This window comes from Drosophila obscura, unplaced genomic scaffold (assembly GCF_018151105.1).
Source record: "Drosophila obscura isolate BZ-5 IFL unplaced genomic scaffold, ASM1815110v1 contig_9, whole genome shotgun sequence".
Taxonomy (NCBI): Eukaryota; Metazoa; Arthropoda; class Insecta; order Diptera; family Drosophilidae; genus Drosophila; species Drosophila obscura.
In genome coordinates this window covers 4,416,817-4,428,408 of record NW_024542883.1, presented here as the reverse complement: position 1 = coordinate 4,428,408, position 11,592 = coordinate 4,416,817, and positions in this window count along the sequence as shown.

The following is an 11,592-nucleotide window of genomic DNA, read 5'->3' as shown; positions in this document are numbered from 1 at the left end:
TATAAATAAGGACGACCTGAAACTAGCATCATCTTAAAACTACAGGTGTTGCACGACCCACTCAGATAAAACATATTTTTAATCTATTTCTAATGCAGCAGTACATCAGAGAGCATCCAGGCAGTCAGAGTCAGAAATATAAATATGCAAGCTGCCGGATATCTTTAACTGAATCACTCTAATACCGTAACATCCCTTGTTCAGGGTAAATGGTTCTCTTTAGCTAATTACTAGTAGCTCAGCTTATTTATATTCCTATAAACCCGCAGGCGTTTTTATTTAAGTTTCGGCAGAAAATTAGAGTAAATTGAGTATTTTATTTTTGGATAAGAGAAATTGAGTCACATATGTGCATCAGTTCAGTTAGAAATCCCTGACATTTTTCTTCTCGTGTACGAATTCACACTCTCAGATATTCAGGCGATCTAAAGAGACCACCTCGTTTCGGCACCTGCTGGAGACGACTGGCGATGGTATATCGTAAATTAAATTTCACTCTCGGCCCGTTTGAGATCCAGCTTAAATATCAAATAATCAGATTGCCGGCGTGCACATCATCGTTTTATATTCACACTCGCACTTTTATCCAAATTCCCTCCAAGCTCGCACCACAATTTAGCGGTAACGCCTTTGCACCCTCTCAGATGGAGCTTCCCTTTCTTTCCCAGCAGCCACGCTTCTGCCTCTTGCATGTTCAAGAGTTGTCCCAGCATCGCGTTTGGCCCGAGATTTTGCGCTTGACATATAATTTTTATGCCGCTGTCCGTGTGTCTAGGCAGGGCCGTTGCCCAAACGGGGACTCTCAATTTATCTTGCAAAATAATATATGTACTTTCTTGTACTCGTATTTATGCAAAACCTAAGAAATGACAGCCCAGTACCGAAAGGCACCCCAAAGCACCTTTAAAGGACCCCCTACCACATCCCACTCAGCCACATATGTATGTATACTGTTTCCGTATCCCTTTATTTGCGTAAGACGGAAACTTCTGGCACGCACGTTCGCCTCAACTTTTGCTGACTGAGGTGTGAGATTTTCGAGCTGCAACGAGCAAATAGGCATAAAATTATTTAAGACGCGGATGCATTAAAGGATTCACGCTGGAGAGCCGCATAAATATACAATTATTTGCTCGGTCTTGGTTCACTTAAAGTGCAGGAAAAGCGGTATTGTCGTAGATTTATTGCACTTGCCGATGAAGGGTCTATGAAGATCCACGTGCATAATCGAAATCTGAAGTGTTTGCCTCACATCCGCAGCTGGAGTAATATTGCAAGAAATTCTGTAGTATAGTTCGCTTCCCTCAACTAAGACGTAAAAACTGAAATCTTTTTGAGTGTGATTTCATGCCTGGACCTGCCCTGTTGTGCTACTGCTAGGCACGTTCATATGACTTTTTCTGCTGTTTCCCGCTTCAAATGAACTTCCTGTGGCAGCCTGTGGCCAAAACAACTTCACGGCACTTTGAGTCGGCCAACGGCAGCGGCAGCAGCAGCAGCAGCAGATGCTAGAGCAGGGGCAAAAGTGGAAAAAATGCAGTTAAATGAGCGGAAATGCAAAATTAACTCGCCACGAAAGCACAGAACAAACAAAGAAATTGTTGTACAACTAAAAACCCACCTCACACACACACAGATACGTACAGACCCAAGCAAAATGAAGAGGAAATGGAAAATGAGAAAATCAAGTGCTGTAGAAAAAGAAGTAGCCGGTTGAAGGAAAAAATGCGATTGAAAGCAGTAAAGCGGCAGTCCAACGGAAGGAACGGAGAAAAATATATTATAGTAGAATAAACGTTGCCACTTGGCCAAATTTAATGCAAATATTTGGCCAACCGCAAAAGAAGAAGGCCTGGAATGTTGTTTTTCCCTTCCCTCAGTTTCCACTCATTCGTTCACCACGACTGACTACATGAAGTGGAATTGGAAAATGAAGTGGCTAAAACATATTAGCCATGGTAAAACGAAGTAAAATATGCAGCTATATGTTGTGGTCCTTCTACCGATATTTCCCAGTTAATTATTGAATAGCTTAAGGTCCAACAGGGTAATGCAGACAGACGGATTAAAGAACATGGCTACATGATACATGATATCTATAACTGACAAATCAATAAGAACAAGCAAAGTAGTCGAAAAGGACGAAAAGAACATTAAAAAAGCCAAAATATAGTAGCTAATACTTTTACGACTGCGCTATATTAAGGAATGTATCATAAGCGTTCGACAGAACTCAAATCATTATACCTGATCAGTGATAGATGATCACTAATACGTTAGCCTGGTTAACGTAAAAGCGGTAAATATTTTAAGTTTACGGCCAGAAATAATAAAGAAATAATAAGGAAAAAAACCCTGAGCGATAATATTATTTGGACGATGCTTACTTTATTGTATACAGAAATTTGTAGACATACATACATAAATTCGAGTATGTATATACTGGAATTTTTCATGAGTATATTCCCCAAATTATCCTTCGCCAGGAATTCCGCTGAGCTTGATAAATAGGAGAGAAACGTTCGAGAATTGTGAATGATTTATCTTTTCGTCTTCCGGTTCTGCGCTGGACTGCTGTTTATTCGCGTACTGTGACAGCGACGCACTTTTCAGGGTTTTTGAAATTGTATTTAATTGGTGGGGTGGCTGGATGGTTCAATGAATGGTAGCTAGGGGGAGTCTTTCGTTTGGCATTTAAATTAAACAAACAGTGCAGAGCCATGAAAATGACAATAAAAATAACGAAAAATGTGTGGCATAATGAAATGTAAAGAGACAATAGAGCCCTTCCCGGGCTCTGCACGGGACATTCGTTGGCCTCTGTTCACTTGGCACTGACTTTGGCTTTGCCAGCCGCACTGACTTGGTACAATTAATGGCCACCTTTCAGCCTCCACACTGCCGAATTCCCGATTCCGCGCAATTATTGCGGCCATTGTGTAAGAGCCTTTTGCCAAGTGTCTTGTGTGTCATCGTCACCGCTAAATTTAACATAATCCTTGAATGCTCCAGAGCTCTGGAGTGAGGTAGTACTCCCCCTGCAGCAGTGCCTGCTATTCCCGGTCTGTCTGGGCGCCAGGAATATTGTTGGCAGCTGACGCGACTTGGCCAGGATGCTATGCGAGGTCCTTTGTTAGCCCTTTACTTCTTCAGTTCCCTGCTCCATTCTCCATTCTCCCATTTGCCTTTTCCTTTTGCGCATAATTAATTTCACGTTCTTGCCAAAAATTATGCGACAGGATTTGTTTTTCCCACTGCCATCGCAGAGAGTCCCTCACTCTGATTTCCCGCTGGTCGGCTGGATTGTTCAGTTTGTTGTATTTATTTTGCATTTTGGCAGCATCTTGTTAGTTGCCGCTTGAACTTAAACCCTCAACTCGTCCAATCGGAAGCCATCTGCGGAGCCCGGGAACTGAAAAATTCCCCCCGACATAATCAGGGTAAACGGCTAAGCTGCTTAAAGTCGCGTTTCCCATTCTCAATTCAAGAGCCATTTAAGGCATCTACGAATAATATTTAAAGAATAAAGCAGTATTCTTTAAAAAGTGTTCGGTTTCACAAATTACGTACATCAATGACATCAATTCAGGACATTCAGATAGTTTATAAAAGTTGTGTGTTCTGTGTAAAAGTTATAGAGGTGATTTTGAACCGGGCCAGGGCTCACAATATGAAACTAATATTTGAATATTTGAGAGAACTAAAGTGCTTTACACAGACAGCAGTACAACAAGTAAAAACTTCTACACATCAACATAGATCGAATTTATTTTTGCAGTACATATTCGAATAAATAATACAGCGTATCTATTCCGTGAGGGATGTAGGGAATAAAACATTCATATACGAACAAATGCATATGTATGGTTGTGTATTTTACAATTGCTAAGACTAGTGAAAAATGAACAGATTCAAGGTTAATTTGATATCTAATTCAGCTTCAATTATTTCAGAAATAAACTTTATGAATGAAAAGTCGTTAGTGTGAAAGGAAATGTATTTTGTATTAGTCGATAACCCTGACTAATCCTTTAGAGCCTTGGAAACACATTTCTCTTCATAATGTGGAACCTCCCCCATTATTCAACTCGTTTACACTTGCCCATTTATAATTGTTTCGCCCCTGCAATCGATTACAATTTAAATCCATTGCTGCCAATAAACAATTATTGCTGTTGCCGGCAAAACAACACTCAGACTGAAATATCAATGCTTTGGACACTGCCGCGGCTCAAATGGGGCCTAGGCCAGCGCCCCATTAGCCACAGGCGGGCAGTCGCATTCGAGTATAAGCCATGGGGTATTCGGCCAGACACAATGTTGAATGCTGAACGGCTGAGCTTTTTATCTTCATAAAAACGCAGCCAGACAAAGCAGACAGAGAGGGACAGACCCAGACAGAACCGAAATGAAATTCATTGCAAAAATGTTCGGGAATTGGCGACCGAAAAATTTAGTCAAAAATTGGGAGGGACTGCGGATCCCCGCTGAACGGGAAAATCCATCAAGGAGCACTAAATAAAGTTAGCAGAGAAAAACTATTAAGGGGCGAAAAAAATTCACTTAGAATGTCATAGTAAAAATAACAACAGCCCAACAACAGGAAAAAGTGGAGGTGGTTTAGCGCTCTCTCCCCATTTTTTCAAATTAGAAAAGAGGCAAAGAAATGGCTATGTTCGAGAGTGAATTGAATTGAAGTGAAGTGAGGAGAAACAAACCGAAACAGGAAATTAAAATCGAATCGTATGTGCTTCGTACATATCTCTGAATGTATGTACATATGTTTCTATGTATGTATGTATGTTTGGCCAGAGATTCCCTTGGAACACCTTCTGATAACACTAAATCACAAAATAAGTCTTTTTTTTCCTGAAATAAAACCGAATTTTTCTGATAGATTTGGAGCTCCAATAATATTTAATAAATTATGATTTGTTATGGGTATGATATTTTAAACCAATTTTTAAGTGCTTTGGCAATATTCAGCTTGCGCTTTTTCATATAACTTGAGTATGACACAGTGAGTGTTTTTGGGGTTCTGGGGTTTTTAAAAAGCATTGGAAACAAACAAGAAAAAAATAACATTTTGTAATTCTTAAAAAAACATAATTCAATAACCAATTGCTGACTAGTGTAAGTAGACAGCAAATACAGAAAGTGTTTAATTTGATATGGCCCTGGGGAACGAGAAGTGGGACGGGTAACAGCTCAGCATTGGGCAGTCAAAAGTTTGGCTCGTTACCTTGACTCCTAGAATTTATGTTGAAAGTTTTTCTGTGTCTGCCTCTGTGTCAGTGTCTCTGCGCGTGGGCAAATTATGCAATTTTAACGCATAAATTTCACGACCCGCGACTAGCCCCGAGGCGCAGCCATTGCAGGGAGGAAACTCCAGACTCAGCCCCAGTCCCAGGCCCATCTTCAGCTTCCTCTTCCTTCGCTTGCCAGGAACTTTGGTCCGAAGTTCACACAACTGCGACTGTCTAATTAAAGCACCCAGCTGCCGGAGCATCTTTCCTGTCCCTGTCCCAGTCCCAGTCCTCGTCCTAGTCCCTGTCCAGGTCCCCATCTCAGCCTGCAATAAAAATGCAGCAGTGGGTGGGTACGAGTATCTTTCGAAAGAGAAAACAACTTTTTTAAGCTTAGCGGGAGGGTATCATATGGCAGGTTCGATTGAGCAATTGAAATGAGATAAATAAATCTGCTATATCTACATAGTACATAAATGATCTATAATATCCGTATTTTGTATCCGTATTCTATCAAATATGCATTTCATCTCTTTTCCTCTCATCGATTGGCTTGAGAATATGGAAATTAAAATAAGGAAGGGAGTATTGGGTTCCCTTCTCTCAAAGGTACGATCTCACCGACGCGTCGCGACGTTCAGAGTGAGCATCAGGCGATATCTTTTCAGATATTAATTTATCATCGCTCTGCATTAGTCAACTTTAAGTGTATTCCATCTTCGTATCGGACTGGTTGGTGTCTGGAGCTTGGTGAAGGTCCCGCTCGTAAATATAAAAGTTGGCATCGCTCCCCGGAGACAAATCGGTTTGATTTTGATTGCATCTTTTACGGCCTTTGGCACCTTATAACTTTCCAGCTTCACCTGAACGGCCGCCTGAACGTTTCAAGTGGCAACAAGGGCTGGAAACGAAACAGATGCCCGGGTCGAGGTCGAGAGCGAGATGGCGGTGCCCGAAAAAAAACTATTATGACTGCCTCCAGTCTTAATCCAGCCATCCGCCACTCTGCCCCAGTCCAAACTGCAGTTTGGCCTTATCGAGCATGTCCTGTATGTGTTTCGTCATGTTTTGTCGCTCCTTGTTTGCCGTCCGCTCGGTTTTTCTTCCCGGGATAAGCTCGTAAAACTTTTCGTAAGCTAACAGTCAGCAAAGAGGAAGAAAAACTTGAGTTTGTTTATTTGTTGTTTCGCTTTTCCGCTTTTGTTTGCCGGAAGTTTTACGAGAATGCGTGAGCCAAAAGGTGCCCAAACGTCAGGGGGGACCAGAAGATACAGGGTTTTGCCTCTGCGCTTTAATGAATCGTAGGGGAGCAGGCGGAGTCGCCCGCGGCACCTTTGAGCAAAGTGGTAAACGTTGAAAATATACATGCCCGTAGGAAAAGGAGGCCAGCAGGCCTGGCCAGCCGAAAATGTTCCTCACAAAATGTTTTTACAATTGAAATGTCAATAATGTTTTATGACATTGGAACGAAACAGACGTGGAAGAGGGACGTGGCAAATAAACCTCAAAAAAGAGGCGGACGAACCGAAAACATTTTCATTCGCCTGACAAATCTTGACATGCAACAGCAATCAAAAACGAAGGATGGGCATGATAGGAGGGTGCCACCAAAACAGGACAGCATTTTGTGGCCTGTCTAGCGGTGTTTGCCTGAAATTGGCCAGAAACCATCACATAAAGTAGAAGCGGGAAGAGGGAGAAAGAGGCGTGGGAAAATCCAATTCAAAATGCCATCAGACATTCTAATTTCATTCATTTTTCAATAGAAACCCAAGTTCCGAGCCACTCACTTCCTTAGGGCCGCATAAATTGTGATTCTGATAAGGTGGAACATTCCAAACCAGACCGCAGCTGCGGCAGCTACAGCGCCAAGAATGACTGGGAAATTTTGGCTTACACTCGTTTCAGCCAAATTGAATTCCTGTTTCTATGATTTCAGTGGTCTACGATTGTCCTTTAACAAACCCTTGACACTCGCCTTCAGGCAACATTTGCTACAGCAAAACATTTTTTCCCTCCCCAAGTTTTCTGCAGCCACATTACTGCATTGCCCACACCATCAAGAATTTAGAGTACAGTCGGTTTGTTTGGGATTTTGATGTAATTTGAACCCTACACTACATTTCATTTTCAGAATTACGATTCAAACGACTTTGACCGAATATTCGAAGCATAGATCGGATCCACCTGATTCATAAAAGAGTACCCTTGCTTCAAATAAGTACAGGTGCCATCCAGCATATTTATCTTTCTCTTTTCTCTTATCTTCACTCAAACGCATTCCGTTTGCATTCGCGGCACGACAGTGTGGTGACACTAACCCATTTCGAAACGTTGCCGCAGTACCATCTGCACTCCAGAAATGCAGAAAGCAAAATAAAGAGGAGAAGATGAGACAAATATGAAACAAATATTTTGGGAATTTCTCCAAACTCGTGTATCTGATTTTAGATGGGGCTTTAAGTTGCTATCCAAAACTGCGATTGCATTTTTCAGACCTTTTTGACAACCTGATATGTTAAATTACACGACTTGAAGTAGTTAAGGACAGGCAAGTGGGAGAAGTTTTGTAAGTTACTGTGTCAGGACCAATGCATTGGACTAGATTTCCAAAGAGCTGACGCAGGAAAGATCAATTTGCAAAAGACTAAGCTGCCGACTTCATAAATTTATTTGTGATTTCTTCTTCAATTTTCGTACACGCCCCATGCCTGTATTCCGAATCAATACAGGATAGCCTTTTGCATTTGAATGGCCGCGCAGGACACGAAGGTCATTATCATGGTCTGGGGCCGGGGGGCGAGATTCTGGCGAAATTAAATTAGCCATTACGCATTGTTTGATCTGGCAAGTGAAATTGAATTGGACCGCAAAATGATAATTAGCATCATAAAGCAGGACTCCAGACCTCCGTGTAAGCTAATTAAGTCCGTAATTACAAGTACAGCAACTGAAAGAGCGTTGCAGCGTTGCATCAACCAGTGCGTTGAGCATCGACGGAAACGCTTCTCACGAAATGCAATCACAAATGAATTCTGCGATAATTGCTTTATAAATAACTGTAGGCGCACCGCCAGCAATGCCTCTTTGTATATGTGGGTGTGCATTTATTGAGGCATGTGGGTGCGTGCAGGCAATTTATGAGCCTCAAAGCGTCGCCTTCCCGTCTATCGTCTATCGTCTACCGTCGAAAAGGAATCCTATGCAATTTTTTTGCGGCAGATTAGTTTATAAGCAACCAGCCGCAGTCCGATCTGGCGAGCAATACAGACCAACAACGAGAAGGAACGTGTGAGTCGCTTCTAGGTACGCGACTCTACTTATACCCGTACTCAGTCAGTATATACATTTTTGTGCTTATGATTTTTTAGAATTTTAGAATTCCGGTAGAGAGCGCTCGCGTACATACGCGGCAGAGTGTGAGAACGAGAAAGAGATTGAGTAGCAGGAGGGGGCGGGGGAAACAACTGAAAATTAATTTCCTCATTCTGGCTATAATTATGATCCGATCTGATTCAGATTCGGCAATCTGGTATATATGGTCATTTTCTACGATTCTGCGTTTAGTTTTATCGTATCTTTAAAATTGTGCCTGCCACAGATTTTCGTCCTTTGTGGGGCGAAAGGGGGTGGGGCGAAATTTTGAAATACACTTGTAGCAGTGTGATATCACATAAGTCTGGAAACCAAATTTGGTTGCCCTAGCTCTTATAGTCTCTGAGATCTAGGCGCTCAACAAGACGGACAGACAGACAGACAGACAGACCGACAGACAGACATGGCTATATCGACTCGGCTTTTGATGCTGATCAAGAATATATATACTTTATGGGGTGTGAAACGTTTCCTTCTCTGCGTTACACACATCCGTGCTCTTTTTTGAGCACGGGTATAAAAATTGAAAACACATTTTGCACATATAGCCGTTTTACTAAGGTACATGGATTTAACTGGCTTTGAATTACTACTTTGTTCGTGCTAGAATTAAACGAATGCACTTGAGATTCTTAAAGAAAACACAGAAAGCGCTTGTGGTTGTCGACGTCATTATGTAAATTGTATTCCGTGTGTATTCGTCACATCGATAACATTATTAGCAACAAATGCCCCAAAGACGACCCTAGGGGCGGCACTGGTCATGCTAGTGGCTGCTGACCAATTTTGTCAGCTTTGCCAATTTGGGGCTACCCTCGTCTTTGGTTTTGGTCCTTCTGCTTTTCTTTTTAGGTATTTTGTCCAGCCAGACAGTGGACAGGGAACTGGAACTCAATGGGCTGCCGGGATTTGGAGTGCGTCCGCTGTCAACAGCATTTGTTGAACGCTTTTTCGGACTCGCCGTCTCTGCCCGCAATCTTTTCAGCCCTCTCTTTGGGACTCATGGAGCATCAGGCATTGTAATGCCAGGACAATCGTTGACAGCGAGGACAACGTAAAGTTTTTCTTTCGTTTTGCACACAAAACGGTTCGTAGTTGAGCGCAGCTGCTTCAAAATATAATAAATACTCGTAAATAAACATAATTTATAAGTAGCAGATTTTTTACGTCTGTGTTGGCACAAATACTTAAGCACACCCGATCTTTATCATGTATTTTTTTGTTTGTTTCTACACATTCTTGTCGACAGTTGGGCAAGTTGTAATCTTGCAAAGATATTCGTACATATGCTAAAGTCAGATTAGACGGAATATCCGATGGATGTCTGTATGAGCACCAGAATATCGGGGACTGTACATATATACAAATGCACTTTCACTGGTTTGCGCCAAGGGAAGTTCGGAAAACGCTGTTGCATCCACAATTTAAAATACATATTCAAATACAAATACATATTCTATACAAAATCCACCGAAAATCGTATAGACCAGATAACTATTGCAGCCAATTATAGGGATTCCAGCTAAACGGCAACATCCTTCGCTATTAGCTTTTTCTGTAAGCCACACGACACTATTTTTATAGTCTGGACATACCTTTTAAACTTTTAATATTGCTTTTACATTATTATTTTTAATTTTAAATGCAACATATATTTTAATGCAGCAGATGAAATACAGATACAGAATACAGGTCTCAAACACAGTTTGACTAACAATAATGGTTGTTATTAATAATACAATTTTTCAAAGTTTTAAGTTTTAAGGATCGGAATTTGTTAGAAAATGAATGTAGGAAAGGCATAAGCGGTAGTGTTCCTAATATGTACAAATAATCGAGTAGATGAACGCAGAGTTGATCAGGGAGAGCAGAAAAATCGATTAGTCGATAGAGTAGAGTTCTGGTTACGAGAGGAAGAGGAGAGAGAAGAACAAAAATCAGAAATTGTGAAATCATAAGTTAAATACCCTTACATATCTAAATATACCAAAAAAGACAAGTGTAAAGATAATTACTAGCAGCATATCATCGCAGCGAGGGAAGATTGTTTATAAATAAGGTTGACTTTATTCATTTATTTGTGGTAAAAGTGGATGTGTGCAACACAGAGAAGGAAACCTTTCCTACCCCATAAAGTATATATTCTTTATCAGCATCAATAGCCGAGTCGATATGTCTATCTGTTCGTCCGTCCGTCTTAATGAGCGCCTAGTTCTCAGAGACTATAGGAGCTAGAGAAAAAAAATTTTGTTTCTAGACTCATGTAATATCACACTGTTACAAGTGTAATTCAAAATTTCGCCCGCCCCACAAAGGAGGAAATTCTTTGGCAGCCACAACTTTGAAGATACCATAAAGTAAAAACGTAGTACCGTAGAGAATGACCAAATCTACCAGATTGTCGAATCTGAATGAGATGGAATCATTATTATAGCCAGAATAAAGAAATTCATTTTCAGTCTCTTCCCCCACCTCTTCCTGCGCTGTTGACGCTACTCATTGCGGAGAAGATGTTGAATCTACATACATTGTGTATGTAGAATCTACATTTCAGATGTGGAATCGATATTATAGATGTACATGTATATAGCAGATTTAGCAAGAAAAAATTGTTAAAATGTAAAATATTTGAAAATTCTACATAAATCATAAGCTCACAAATTTATATACTGACTGAGTACGGGTATAAAAATAGAGACGCGTCCACAGAAGCGACTCACACGCTCCTTCCCTTTTTTACCTGCCAAAATAGAAGACACAGTGATTTGGGGGTTTCTAGCTTTTTCTGCACCTTTCTGCACCATCCCGCATGACCCGCTGGGGTAAACAAGTGGGGTCTGACATAGCTTGAGCGAGCGCGTTGAACTGGGTATTGTACACGCAAAATGATTTTTCTGTAGTCTGCACACAAGACTTGTTTAATCTACCTTTAATAGTCTCTGATATATATTTATTTTTTCTCTAATTGGTA